Raw genomic sequence first — 12,240 nt, 5'->3', positions numbered from 1 at the left:
CTGCTCCACTGATTACAGAACTAAATTTACCTGACAGCCTAGCCCCTATCTAGTAGGGTGCCACATTCGTTTTGTTACTTTTTTGGTCTGTGGATTGCATAAATCGTATTTAATTCAAGACAACATAACCAGAAGAAAGTTTAATTATTTGAAAAACGATACATATATTACTTAGTAATGAATAAACAGGCCAATAGCATTGCATGTAAAAATGACTCAGGTCTATAGAGGGTGTACAAGGGGTGAGGGAGGTGAACCGGCTAAAATCCTTGCAGTTTACCTAGAGCAGATTGTACCGCATGTTAAACTTTCAAAGTACTGGTCATTGGTTTATGCCTATATTCCATGTATAGTTTGTCTGGTGAGGATATAGCTGTTCCCCATTACTCAACAAGATGTAACACATCCAGTGTGAGCATCTGAATTTCATATGAATTTTAATGAGGTTTCTAATCAGTGATAGCTAAAAGGAACAATTAGCTTAATTCATATCTGTTTGAATTATTCACATATCTGTAATTGCACAGCAATGAATATCTGTGTTTAGTAACCAGACGTTACTGATTATAGAGATGCCGGAGTGTGTTTAGTAATTTCTAAGAGATTCTGTCACAAAGCAGAACTCCCATGTGTTTAGGCTTGGAGCCATCCTACGACTCCTGAGTAGTGATGAGTCTGAATCCAAGTTTGGCAACCAGAAGTAGGCTGTCATCGGCCCATCAAAGACAGAGGTAGCCCTCTTTTGGGTGGGGCTTATGAGAAATAGCACCACACAGGACATTGCATTCACCTGTAGTAACCAGAACCTTTACTAAGTGGAAGAGAGGAAATGATAAAGTTGGCTGTCAGGGATCTTCTACAACCGGTTGCTCATTACGTGCAGCAAGTGCTCATCTTAATGTGCAGGATCATGAGCAAAGAAACCTTACCAGATTGGTAAGGACTAGAATGCACATTCGGATGAGCATTGCTGCATACGTGCGGGCACATGCGCACACACATAGGCGTACAAGTGCACAAAGCCACAAATCATGGCGCCCAGCAGCCTATTTAAACTGAGAATCTGCCTGGCCTCAGTGCTGGATTGTCTTCAGCTCTGGTTCCTGTGTTCCTGAGAGTCTGCTAACCTTGTTTCTGAATGCGTCTGATACCTCTCTAGGATCACCTGCTGCTCACATATGTTATCAACCTCGGCTTGGATTTCTGACTACATCTCAACCTCCTGACTTGGTACCTCACTGCCAGCATATTACTGACCTCTGCCATTTTTGACCTTGAACTTGATCCTGACCCCACACCTGTCTGCTTGGCTGCTGCTGAACAAGGCTTGTGACCAGACTCCATACTACCACTGGAAGGACTCCTGTGTCTCCAAGCTTCAGCTCACTACAACAGCGTCCTGGCACCTGCAACCTTCCAATGCCCTAGCTGTCCCAGTCTTCTCTACCAGGTGTGCTTAGATGGGAATTTCGCAAGAGGCCATCCTCATCATTTTGAGCTCCACAGTCAGGTACATGACATTGGCAGTGCCTCCATCCAGGACAGGGCCTCTGTGAACAGAGGGGATTCCCTTCTTGGGAAATTACCCAGTAATTTAATCAAAATAATAGGAAGCAGAGGAACTACTACAACCAGCAAATAACATAAGTACAGTATCTCACAAAAGTGAGTACACCCCTCACATTTTTGTAAATATTTTATTCTATCTTTTCATGTGACAACACTGAAGAAATGACACTTTGCTACAATGTAAATTAGTGAGTGTACAGCTTGTATAAAAGTGTAAATTTGCTGTCCCTTCAAAATAACTCAACACACAGCCATTAATGTCTAAACCGCTGCCAACAAAAGTGAGTACACCCCTAAGTGAAAATGTTCAAATTGGGCCCAAAGTGTCAATATTTTGTGTGGCCACCATTATTTTCCAGCACTGCCTTAACCTTCTTGGGCATGGAGTTCACCAGAGCTTCACAGGTTGCCACTGGAGTCCTCTTCCACTCCTCTATGGAGACATCATGGAGCTTTTGGATGTTAGAGACCTTGCGCTCCTCCACCTTCCGTTTTGGTCTGAGCACTGACAGGCTGACCCCCCCCACCCCTTCAACCTCTGCAGCAATGCTGGCAGCACTCATATGTCTATTTCCCAAAGACAACCTCTGGATATGACGCTGAGCACTCAACTTCTTTGGTCGACCATGGTGAGGCCTGTTCTGAGTGGAACCTGTCCTGTTAAACCGCTATATGATCTTGGCCACTGTGCTGCAGCTCAGTTTCAGGGTCTTCCCAATCTTCTTATAGCCTAGGCCATCTTTATGTAGAGCAACAACTCTTTTTTTCAGATCCTGAGAGTTGAGGTGCCATCTTGAACTTCCAGTGACCGGTATGAGAGAGTGAGAGCGATAACACAACATTTAACACACCTGCTCCCTCATTCACACCTGAGACCTTGTAACACTAAAGAGTCACATGACACCGGGGAGGGCAAATGGCTAGTTGGGCCCAATTTGGACATTTTCACTTAGGGGTGTACTCACTTTTGTTGCCAGCGTTTTAGACATTAATGGCTGTGTTTTAAGTTATTTTGAGGGGACAGCAAATTTACACTGTTATACAAGCTGTACACTCACTACTTTACATTGTAGCAAAGTGTCATTTCTTCAGTGTTGTCACATGAAAAGATAGAAGGAAATATTTTTCAAAAATGTGAGGGGTGTACTCACTTTTGTGAGATACTGTATATACTGTAGATACACATCAATATAGAAATAATATAAGCTTTATATAAGAATAGATTAATATTAGTACATACATTCAACGTACAAACAGGTATTATCAGAAAAGGATCTGATAGGTGTCCTGGTGGAATTGTGTACATATACCCGGATATATATAGTTAATAATACAAGCACTTCCAGATGAATGTTGCAGCAAAGCCCAGTTGCAGGGGCCAGGGCCATCTTTAAGGCAGGGCAAAAGGGGCAGCTTCCCTGGGCTTCATCATTGTTGTGGGGCCCAAAGAGCCTTCCTCATACTTGCTAACTATCCCAGTTTAAATTCCCTTGTCCCTTGAAGTTTTAGTCCCGTCCGGTGTCCCGAAATCCCAGTGTGAAGTGCTGCTACTAATGCTTCCTAGCTCTGCCCTATTGTTGTGTACAGATGACTCACCTGCAGACCCTGTGTTTATATATAAATAATCTGCATTCATATGTAAATAGCCACAGATCGGCAGCATTGATATGTAAATAAGGGCGGCATTCATATGTATATCATTCCTCCCTGAGGTAATATCCACCATCACCTCTGCTGAATGCTGCCCACTGAGGGGGTAAAGGGACATGTGTATCAGTCCCGCATGCAACTGTGGTCATTAAGCCTAACATCAGCCAGTTCTGCAAAGGTAAGCAAATTGGTGGTGGGGGGGGGGGGTAACCTCTAGCAACCAGTCAGTAAGCGGTAATGATACAATGTAACCTCTGGCAACCAATCGCAATTGCTGCCTGATCTGATTAAGTAAACTGATTTAGAGTCTAACTGCTATTTATTGTATGTCTCAGAGCAGGTGGAAAGCGAAATTGCATGGGGGGGGGCCCAAGAAAATGTTTGCCCTTGGTCCAATCAATATTAAAGATGACCCTGGCAGGGGCCCCTGGAGATGATATGGCATCTGTCATTGTATCAAAAATCTTAAGACAAGATCTGCGGTCATGGGGAGATCCTTCAACTGTTGTCTGACCAGCCTGGAACGGGACTGCTCACTGGAAGCAACTGTGGTGTGGCCCTGGAACTCAGAGTCAGCCTATCTACTCTGCACTTTAGTCCCTCCCTAGTAGTTTATAATAGACTCTTCTGGTCTGGGTGAAAATGTAACAGCACAGACTCCATGGACAGGACATGTGGCTCAACTCCCCTTTATAAAGTTATCAAAGTCCTCCAATCTGGGTTTTCTGACCCAGCTAGCAGGGACAGGAAGTGATGTGCATAAATGCCTAAACATAAATGACAGTAAGAAGTACAACCACTACAGACAGTAGAGGGCAGCAGATCCCTAAACATATTACTTCTGAGTTCAGCGAAATATGGGTTCAGCCCAAACCAAAGCCTAAACGCAAACTTTTACCAACTCTTGTTCAACACATCACCTCTAGGCAAGTAAACCAAACTTTACTTAAGAACTAGTATGCTGATCATAAGTAAGGATGAGCTTGGATTCAGTCTGAACCCAAGTTTAGGGCAAACCCAGAAGTAGGTTGTCATTGCTGGGCCAATGAGATGCAGGCAGGGGATTTCTGCCCCTTAGCTACATGTACACAAATGAGCTGGGATGCTCATGACATGATTGACCCAATCTGTCCACATGGCCATGCATAAGCATCCCTGACGTTTTCTGTACATGTAGCCATGGGGCGGGCAATTCTCAGTTCACAGCCCATTGGCCTAGGAAATACTGCTTACTACTGGGTTCAGCCGAACACAAGTTCATCCCTACTCATGAGCAAGACACGACTACCAGGCCAGCAGGCCAAGCTTTACTGCCTCTAGGGCTTAGTATGTATGCTGCTCATGAGAAGGGATGAGCTTAGGTTACTTCTGAACCAAAGTTTGGAAGTAGGCTGGCATTGTTGGGCCAATGAGTTGTGAGCAAGGGATTACTGGCATGCTTGTGACCTAAATTACCTAAATGGCTGCTCCCTGGTGAAATACCTCAATCAGGAAAATACCACATTATGGCCACTAGATGGTGCAGACGATCATAGGAAATGAACGTATTAGGCAAAATAGGAGATTACTCATGACGGCTGAGTGAATGTTTGGGAAATTTACACAGCAAATTTATAGTTATAGACCCCTAAGTGAACTAAAAATAGCGTATGGAGCAGGGGCGGATCCGGGGGGGGGGCAATGGGGCAATTGCCACCCCCAAGAAATTTGTTGCGGGCCTGGCAGATAAGAGAGTGAGCCGCTCTGCAGGTCTCTCCGTGGGCGAATCGGGTGGCGTGGTTTGCGAGCGGTCGGCGCAGTTTGTGGGCAGGCGGGCCAGGCTGCGAGTCAGGGTGTGGACGGCTCGGTGTGAGCGCACAGCTGGCCAATCAGCTAGCCAAAGGACAGGGAGCAGAGAGATGAGATCATCTCTCACCACCCTGCATCCCTGCAGTAACTATTTTCCGCCCTCACTGTGCAGGCAGCGTGGGCAGCAGAGAGATTACATTATCTCTCTGCTGCCCGAGTCTGGGACACAGCAAGAAACAGACAAAACACCACCTTAGTAGGCAGATGACTATCCGCAAATTGTGGCAGGTGATGTGGCAAGTGACAATCCGCAAGGTGTGGCAGGTGACGTGGCAAGTGACAGGTGACGTGGCAAGTGGACAATCCACAAGGTGTGGCAGGTGATGTGGCAAGTGGACAATCCGCAATGTGTGGCAAGTGACGTGGCAAGTGACAATCCGCAAGGTGTGGCAGGTGACATGGCAAGTGACAATCCGCAATGTGTGGCAGGTGACGTGGCAAGTGACAATCTGCAAGGTGTGGCAGGTGACGTGGCAAGTGACAATTCTCAAGGTGTGGCAGGTGACGTGGCAAGTGACAATCCGCAAGGTGTGGCAAGTGATAATCCGCAAGGTGTGGCAAGTGACAATCCGCAAGGTGTGGCAGGTGACGTGGCAAGTGACAATCCACAAGGTGTGGCAGGTGACATGGCAAGTGACAATCCGCAAGGTGTGGCAGGTGACGTGTCAAGTGACAATCTGCAAGGTGTGGCAAGTGATAATCCGCAAGATGTGGCAAGTGACAATCCACAAGGTGTGGCAAGTGACAATCCGCAAGGTGTGGCAGGTGACGTGGCAAGTGACAATTCGCAATGTGTGGCAGGTGACGGTGGAAAGTGACACACTTGGTGCTCCCATTGATTCTGCATTACGGTGAGTTGAACCATTTCATTTTATATTACAATATAATAATAGAAATAATGCGCTTCAATCATCCTGACACCATAACAACCATGGTGCAGTGATGAATGAAGCGCCAACATCAGGGATTTCCCTGATGAATTGCCCACAAAAAAACTTATTTCTGACAGTGCCCCTCCCGAGACAAGACTCTGGATCCGCCCCTGGTATGGAGGACTCAAAAATGACACAATCACCAGATTAGATGATTTCTTGTGACTGTGGTAGTTTTTAGTACCATATTCACTGTCATTTTTTATCTACAAATGGATAGATTTTCTTTGACTTCTCGTCCAGCTGACAGCTGATACCTCGGGTCATGATGGGGTGTCATAGGGACAGAAATCAGCGGGGACATAGACAGAAAAAAAAAAGATTCTCTATTCATGCCGAGCACCATCCAAAATGAATTAAAAAAAAACGTTTTTTTTAAATGTTATTTTATTTTACAGGTAGCATAAACCAAGGAACTTTCTTCCATATCCGAAATCCGGGAAACTAGCAGTTGTTGGACGGCTTTGCCGTTAGATGGAAACACTTGGAAGTGACACAGACAGACAGATAAGAAGAAAGCCATTCATCACGGTGACAGACGCTCTATCTAGAGTGGTTCTAACCAGGTCATATTCTTCTAAAGTTTTTGGCAGAGATGAGACAATGGTCAGCTTATAAAAAAAATCTCTTTTTTTTTTTGTCCTGCTTGCACCGAAACCACAAGCGAAATTAACCCTTTCCATCAAGATTCTCTTTCCATTGCTGACTAATAAGAATTTTATAAAATGTTGAGGATAATAGCAACATTATTATCTTAGGGTCAAATATCTGTAGCCCCCTTGTCCTAAACAGGGGCTACTGTGTCGATTTCGTTTTTGGCTGGGCTGTAGTTAGCTCAGAACTGATTGTGTATTTTCTCACCTGGTTTTTCCCTAAGCTTAAAGCGTTTGTAAAGGTGTTTTTTTTTTTTTTAAAAAATAACAAACATGTTATACTTACCTTCACTGTGCAGCTCGTTCTGCACAGAGTGGCCCCGAACCTCGTCTTCTGGGGTCCCTCGGCGGCTGTTTCAGCTCCTCCCCGCAAGCATTCACCACCTTAATGCGAGCTCCCTCGCACGGTGGTGAGTGCTTGCGGGCGCGCTCCCGTGATGCAGCCGGCGGCTATAGCCGCTCGCTGTATCACTCGGCCCCGCCCCCCGGCGCGCCGCGTCATCGGATGTGATTGACAGCAGCGCGAGCCAATGGCTGCGCTGCTTTCAATCCATCCACTGCAGCCAATCAGCGGCCAGGGTGAGCGGAGGAACAGATGTCGGGAACGCGAAGCTGACTTTCGAGGCGTCAGGTAAGTAAAACGGGGGGCCTGGGGGCGGCGGTTCTGTCAGAAGTTTTTTCACCTTAATGCATAGAATGCATTAAGGTGAAAAAATTTTTACCTTTACAACCCCTTTAAGTTGGCATGTGATTTCTCACTGTCGCCACTAGATGTCAGTAGTATCACCGGTCATAGTATGAGATTTTACAAACAAAACTAAGTTATGAATATTTATATTTTCTTCTGCCAATCCAGTAGGAGGTTTAGGCCACAGGTGGAGGATACGGGGGATGCGGGGTGGAGGATATAAAGATTTGGGACCGGCCCATGTGCTCGCTCTCTTCCTCAAGGCTGAAGCCTAGGGAGGTGCTGCTGGATGGAGCTCTGCTGTTAAACCCAATAGCCTGTTTTGGGGCCTAGCCTGTGCTGAAGTGGTCCTGAATAGGGATGAGTCTGATGTTCGAGTTGGACATCGGATGCTCGCCTGTTCGCAGAAAAGCGAACAATATGCGGTGTTCGCGGCAAATTCGAAAGCCGCCGGAACACCATTAAAGTCTATGGGACACTAACATGAAAAATCAAAAGTGCTCATTTTAAAGGCTTATATGCAAGTTATTGTCATAAAAAGTGTTTGGGGTCCTGCCGCAGGGCACACGGATCAATGCAAATATTTTTTTTAAAAATGGCCATTTTTTTGGGAGTAGTGATTTTTTTAATGCTTAAAGTGAAACAATAAAAATGAAATATTCCTTTAAATTTCGTACTTGGGGGGTGTCTATAGTATGCCTGGAAAGTGGTGCATTTTTCCCGTGTTTAGAACAATACCACAGCAAAATGACATTTCTAAAGGAAAAATTGTCATTTAAAATTGATCACGGTTGTAATGAATTGTCGGGTCTCGGCAATATAGATAAAATAGAAAAAAAGAGCATGGCATCCCCCCAGTCCATTACCAGGCCCTTTGGGTCTGGTATGAATATTAAGGGGAACCCCAAACCAAAATTTTTGAAAAAAATTGCGTGGGGGTCCCCCTAAAATCCATACCAGGCCCTTCAGGTCTGGTATGGATTTTAAGGGGAACCCTGTGCCAAATTTTAAAAAAATGGCATAGGGGTCCCCCCCCCAAAATCCATACCAGACCCTTCAGGTCTGGATTTTAAGGGAACCCTGTGCCAAATTTAAAAAATAATGGCGTAGGGGTCCCCCCAAAATCCATACCAGACCCTTATCCCAGCATGCAACCTGGCAGGCAGCAGGAAAAGAGGGGGGGACGAGAGTGCGCCCCCCTCCTGAACCGTACCAGGCCACATGCCCTCAACATGGGGTAGGTGGGTGCTTTGGAGAAGCCCCCCAAAGCACATTGTTCCCATGTTGATGGGGGAAAGGGCCTCATCCCCACAACCCTTGCCCGGTGGTTGTGGGGGTCTGCGGGTGGGGGCTTATCGGAATCTGGAAGCCCCTTTAACAAGGGGTCCCCCAGATCCCGGCCTCCCCCCTGTGTGAATTGGTAATGGGGTATGATGTACCCCTACCATTACACAAAAAAAGTGTCAAAATGGTAAAAAAGACAAGAGACAGCTTGGGACAAGTCCTTTTATTAAAAAATAAAAAAATAAAAATGTCCCACGATGTAAGTTCATGCCGCCCGATGGACCGAAAAAGAAAAAAAAAAGCCACAACCGATCTGCCTCCATGGCTCCAGCCGAGTGAAGCTTCTTCTCTTTGACAGTTCTTATATAACTGAGGACGGGGCCACCCGGTGACATAACCGGGTGACCCCACCCCCCTCTGATGCCGCGGGGGCTTCCCCATTGCGTCAGAGGGGGGGCGGGGTCACCCGTTTACGTCTGACACTGTGAGGGTGGACATAGATCTGGAGAGTCTGCAAGTGATCTGCTACGGTATCTGGGACCCCTAACCCTCACCTCCTTAACCGTTCTGCAATAAAACTTTTAAAAGCCAAAAAGTGTCTGGCGCCCAATATCCTTTCTCAGTTCCCCTATTTTAGCCAATGACTCAGCCCTGGGGTGAAATGCTATCCAATCCCTGGCCTCTAGAGGTGCTATCCTGCTTTGAGGTGTCAGAGGGGTGCTACATACGATTAAATCCTTAACCACTTTGGAAGATTTACCCCCCTTCATGACTAGGCCATTTTTTTGGGATACGGCACTGCGTTATTTTAACTGACAATTGCGTGGTCATGCAACGTTGTACCCAAATAAAATGTATGTCTTTTTTTTCCCCACAAATAGAGCTTTCTTTTGGTGGCATTTGATCTCTGCGGTTTTTATTTTTTGTGCTATAAACAAATAGACCATCAATTTTGAGGAAAAAAAACAATATTTTTCTAGTTTCTGATATAAAACACATCCAATTAAAAAAAAAAAGGATTAAATCAAATTTCTTCATCAATTTTGGCCAATATGTATTCTGCTACATATTTTTGATTGGTTTGCACAAAAGTTATAGCGTCTACAAACTATGGGATAGTTTTACAGAATTTTTATATATTTATTTTTGGGGACCAGTGACACCAATACAATGATCAGTGCTAAAAAGTATGCACTGTCACTGTACTAATAAGAAGCAAAATGATACCCCAGCTCCACTGCCAATATGATGATCTATGAACTGTGATCTGGTGCTCTAGCCAAGATGTTCTGGCCCCAAAATTCAGTACTTGAATCAGAAAAGGGCTGATGACTCGGATGCTCTTGAATAAAAGTCCTTTATTGGGTTACATGGGTACACTGGTACAGGCTACACTGACGCACTTCGGCTAAGAACTTAGCCGAAACGCGTCAGCATAGCCTGTACCCGTGTACCCATGTAACCCAAGAAAGGACTTTTATTCAAGAGCATCCGAGTCGCCGTCACTGTACTAATGACACTGGCAGGGAAGGGGGTAACATCAGGTGCGATCAAAGGGTTAAATGTGTCCCTAGGGGGTGCTTTCTAACTGTGTGGGGGATGGTTGCACTGTGGGAAGACAGAGCTCCGTGTTCCTGCTTAGCGAAAACACAAGATCTCTGTCTTCCCTACTAGCAGGATGGAGATTTGCCTTATTTACATAGGCAGACCGCCGTTCTGCCTCTCTCGGGAACGATTGCCAGGTGCCGGCAGACATTGGGTCCGTCGGATCCGCCGATTGGCTCCCGCTGTGTCCAATCACAGCGGGAGTGTGTTGCCGGTGGCACGCGTGCGTGCCCCAGACCCAGAAGAGCGAAATCACGTACCTGTATGTGATTTTGTGCAGGAGAGCCGCCGCCCCGCAGTACATGTACGTGGGGCGGTCAGCAAGTAGTTAAAGAAGAAGTACAGCCAAAGCTCGTTTGGCTGTACTTCTTCCTGTGGATCAGTTCGTTCTGCACTCCTGTGACCCGTTTTCAGCGGGTTGAAGCAGGTTGAAGCTCGCTGTAGACTGAAGTCACAGATCCGCTCCAGGCTTGGCAAGATCATGACAATGGAGTCAGGATCCGCCCACGTGCCAGGAAGCGTGAGAGCACGAGCTGGCTTCTCCCGCCCCCTCCAGTGAGCGTGGGAGGGGGAGGGGGCAGAGCAGAGAGCGGTGACTGACAGTCAGCAGCTCTCTGCTCGGAGAGCTGTGAGAACTTAGCGATCGGCGGTGTTCGATCGCTCGGTTCTCAGTGTTAGAGGTGCCGGGTAAGTATGAGTCTTAAAAAAACAAGAAAACCCATACATCTCTTTTAGTCAATATATTTTCTTTTTTTTTTTTTTTTATGTTTTTTTTTTTTTTTTAAACAATGATTAAGTGTTATAATGTAATCAAGATTTAAAATGACTTTAAAGGTTCATTTAAAAAAATATAAATAAATAACATGTCATACTTACATGCTCTGTGTAATGGTTTTGCACAGAGCAGGCCCGATCCTCCTCTTTTCGGGGTCCCCCACCGATACTCATGGCTTTTCCTCCTCAGCCAGTGCCCCCAATATCAAGCTGCTTGCTCTGGGGGGGGGGGGGGGGGGGACTGGTGCATGCTCGCTCCTGAGCCTTGCTCTATGCGTCCATAAGACACAAGGAGCCACAACACGGCCCGCCCCCTTTTCTCTGCTTATTGGCTCACTGGTTGTGATTAACAGTAGCAGGAGCCAAAGAGGAATGAGAGACCTGGGATTAGCTCAGCTCTTGTTAGAAAAAAAGGGGGAAAATAATTGCGCTTCAAAGTGTCTAAAATATAATAACAAAGCAGCGATATCTAAAATGTGACACAAACACATAACATAAACAAGAAAAAATAAGATGATTCGCGCTATATGAATAGGGAATGTGTGGCCAAATGGTCACACCAACAGTGAATGCATAAACCAAAAGTGCAGCAATATATCACAATTAGTGCAAACAAACATATAAAAAATAAAGTCCAAACAAATGTGTTAAAAAATCCTTGTGAATAATAAGAAAGTGTCCATGAAAAAGCACCAAAAAGGAAAAGAGTAAAATAGCATTCACGGGTCTTTCAACCACATGGAGCCTCAGATGTGTGGGACCGCCACCAATAATAAGAGCCTGGCCGCTTACCAGAACCCCATGACCCCCCGTTACAGAGGGTCCAAAAGGGCTTATGAGATCCTAGTGGTCCGGATTTCCCAGGAGCGAAGATGGAAATGGAAACTGGAAAAGGGCATCAAATGCTGGAGTGGAGATGGATGGGTCCACAGGAAGGGGGCTCAGCCCTCAGCAAAGTGATGTCATCATAGGAGAAAAGAAAGGGAGGGCTTAGACCAGTGTTTCTCAACTCCAGTCCTCAAGGCGCCCCAACAGTTCATGTTTTCAGGATTTCCCTAAGATGAAACGGCTGTGGTAATTACTAAGGCAGTGCAACTGATCAAATCACCTGTGCAAAATAATGGAAATGCTGAAAACATGACCTGTTGGGGTGCCTTGAGGACTGGAGTTGAGAAACACTGGCTTAGACACATGTACCGCCAAGGATCATACCACAAGCAAACAGCAATACACAGTG

The sequence above is a fragment of the Aquarana catesbeiana genome, linkage group LG06 (assembly GCF_042186555.1).
Source record: "Aquarana catesbeiana isolate 2022-GZ linkage group LG06, ASM4218655v1, whole genome shotgun sequence".
NCBI classification, from domain to species: domain Eukaryota; kingdom Metazoa; phylum Chordata; class Amphibia; order Anura; family Ranidae; genus Aquarana; species Aquarana catesbeiana.
Note: the sequence above shows the minus strand (reverse complement) of the source record.